Source organism: Rhagoletis zephyria, unplaced genomic scaffold, assembly GCF_001687245.7.
Source record: "Rhagoletis zephyria isolate East Lansing unplaced genomic scaffold, Rhagoletis_zephyria_1.1 Rzeph_scaffold_36346, whole genome shotgun sequence".
NCBI classification, from domain to species: Eukaryota; Metazoa; Arthropoda; class Insecta; order Diptera; family Tephritidae; genus Rhagoletis; species Rhagoletis zephyria.
The window spans coordinates 1-3,292 of record NW_016193401.1 but is presented as its reverse complement, the minus strand read 5'-3'; the positions used below and the strand labels follow the sequence as shown (position 1 = coordinate 3,292).

General features: G+C 41.4%; 1 pseudogene; it reads right to left on the bottom strand.

The window, feature by feature from the left end:
- Window positions 1-3: 3 nt before the first annotated feature.
- On the bottom strand, window positions 4-3,279 carry LOC108354485 (uncharacterized; annotated as a pseudogene).
- Window positions 3,280-3,292: the final 13 nt, after the last annotated feature.

The window sequence follows — 3,292 nt, the reverse complement described above, 5'->3', positions numbered from 1 at the left end:
GCGATTCGAGAGGATTTGCGCCTTCGATGCTGCATATGGGCGCGTGTGTATGTGTGTGTGCACAACACCATCGGCATCATCAGCAAACCAGCCAGCCAGCCAGCCAGCCAGGTGGCACAAATGGAGCATCCAACGCGCAGACCATTCAGCCATCCAGTTTATTTGTTTGGTATAAGTGCGTGACGGTGAAGTAGCGAGTGTAGGCGATTCGTTGGTTTTATGATTATTTGCGTTTGCATTTGTTTTTATTTTTGTTGTTGGAGTATAGATGTTGTACGCATTTACCAATAACGGTAACATTACAGAGGCGTTTACATTGGCATTGCATTTCATTGCCGTAATCAGCGTTAATTGCGAAAAATGCAAAAAAAAAATAAAATAGAGAGAACAAAATGGCGTGAGTTAGGGAATTGTAATGTTGTAAAAACGAATAAGAAGAAGTGAATAACCTTTTGTGTGGTTAGTCACATGATAGGCGGTAAGTGAGCACTAATTGAGAGGGATTTATTTTCGTTCCCGGTTAATTAGTGCCGTTCTGCTGAATTATCGCTTTTAGCCAAATACTTAGTGGAAGGGAATTTAGGTGTGTCTCTAACACTCACACAATAAGCGCTTCGCCGACGCCCTTAAGCACTGCATATGCCTTCCTATTAATTAACTCACCGAAACATGTTGAATGCTGGGCACTCACTTATGCTAAGTATCATCAAATAATTTAATATTCATTACATTTCATTAGTTCGTTACTCCGAAATGTTAATTCTGTGTTCATTGTTGCTTCTCTAGTAATAACGCTGTGATAAGTGACTTAGAACAAGTGGGTGCTCTGAGCGAACAATTCACGAAACTATGTTTAAAATTTGTCTAAGATCGTAAAATTTTCATACGAATTGAAAAATTTTAATCTATGATGTTTGCTAAGCAAGCTAAGCTAAGACGGATTTATAATGCATTACACAATATAATAACAAACTGTTACACTTACTGGCGGCAGAGATTTGAGCACTTGTGTCTTTTCAATTCCACCATTGCTTTGTTGAAGAGAATATTGGAACACCTGAGCTCTTTGACACCAAACAATCTAAATCGTGCAGATTTAAAAGAGATTAAAAGGGGCATGAAAACAGTTCAATGGATGACATGTAGTCTGAGCATTGTTTTCTTCACGCGCTGTTTTTATGCTTTGTTCCGACAAAAAAAAAATAAAAACAAAAATAAAAATAAAAATAAAAATAAAAAAGTGTCTTGACTTTTTTGCTTGCAAAGTAGGTGCAAAATATAAGGAATACTTTTGAAAGTAAATAATAAATCTTTAGTTTCTTTTTAGTTTTCCCAATTTATAATTTTTTTTTCTAAATCTTGTCTACATTTTTATTTATTTTACTATTTCAAGGTTATGTTTATTTTTAATGGAACTCACTATCACTGTTTAAAGAAACGAACAATTTATGAAACTATGACCATTTTAATATAATTGAGGAGGCGATTGGCTGCTTTAGCATAAAGCTTGGAGACAAACGAAGAAAAGCTGGTATTAATACAGGGTTCGATGCAAACTCGCCTCACTCAGTTTGGGGAAGCTCGGACACAAACTCGCAAGGTGATTCACTTTTTGAGTTGAGAAGGCTTACTTATTTCTAACAAGGCGAATTCCCCTACGTTTATAACTGCCGCCAGGGAAGACGTACGTTGGTTTCAACTGAGAAAGTTCTCGTTGATCTCGGATTGGAGGGTTCCGAGTAACACTCCTTCGAGTCACAGCTGTGCACAGGAGCATCCAATTCTCTTTGAACGAAACGCGTCCTCCAAGCAAACCTTTCAGGAATCTGAGGAGTATGAATTTGGATTTGTACTGCAGGACTCTTCGCCGAGCGCTCCCTGATGTGCCAGCGCTGCAGTCGGCGGATTCGCTTGTCGAAAGTTTCAGCTCTGCGTGCAGAGAGGCTCTTCAAAGTGCATTTCCGCTGAGATTTCAGAAAGGGAAACGCCATTGGTGGACGGAGGAACTTTTGTGAGTTATTATTGAATAGGGACAGCAGGAGTAAGTTACAACCTTCTGTTTGTAAACTTTATAAGGTTGGACCAGGAATCGACAAGTCCGAGATTAGAAAAGGGATAAGAGTTTCATGGAGGGCATTGTGATAAAACGTAGGGTTGCCTGAGAGATGAGGCAGGACACTGCACTATGAGTAGCGGGCTGTCACTGGGCTTGCTCCTAGATATTCACTTTCCTTCCAATCCTTCTTCAGAGCAAATTTCCTTGAGGGAAGTGCGTGGAGACTTCACTGTTTTTTTCCGACCTTCTGGATGAACGTCGCCTAACTTGGGCGAGTCGTTCAAACCCTTCAAATTCCCAGGTCCTGATGGCTTCATACCTAGGCAGCTGCAAAAATCTGTGAAGGTGGTGCGCCGTTGGCGCCCCCTTATCATTTTTCCCTAGGAGCCTTCCTAGATTTCAAGGGTGGCTTTTAATAATGTCCCTCCCGCTGGAGGCACTGGTTAAGTTGTTAGATAAGCTTGGGGTTGGTGTCAGTCTCATTCGGCTGATCCAAAACTTGCTACGTGAAATAACTGCCATGGACATGTGTGGCATTGAGTTTTTAAGTAAATAATTAAAACTATTCTCTCAAAACTATATGAGTACAGTCAAATTGGAATAGAAATCGGTTTTCTGCGAGGCTATTCACAAGGAATATACATAAAACCATATATGTAATACTTCTACATATATGCATATGTATGTATATATTTTTTGAACTCAGAAATTTCGAAAACAAGTATAGTCGATATTATTTCTCTACATTTTAGGGTCTCAAGAGTACCGAATTCTTCACAACAAGTACTCCCATAGACAATTCATTGGCGATACTCACTCACAACCATCAGCTTGTACGCCTGACTGATTTTCGGCTCTGTTGACACTTGACACTCGTAGATGCCAGCGTCGCGCGGCTGCACCGACACCACCTTCAGCACCCACTCGTCCGAGTTGTCGATGTGTCGCGCCAGGAAGCGCTGATCATTCGTATACGTCATGATGCCAATGGTGAGAATNCGGCCGCAATCACTTCGCGTTCGGTGGTGTTTTCAAATTGCGGCTCAACGCTGCTGCCGACGCCTTCGAAACTGTCCACGATGGCATTAGAGAGCTCGAGCTGTGAAAGAGATGCCAGCGATGCGGATGAAGACGATGACAACGACGAGAGTGATGTAGTGGATGGCAGCTGTGCTGCTAGTGACATGGATTCCAAAAACTGCTGAGACAGCTGATGCCCACTGGGTGTGAGTGTAT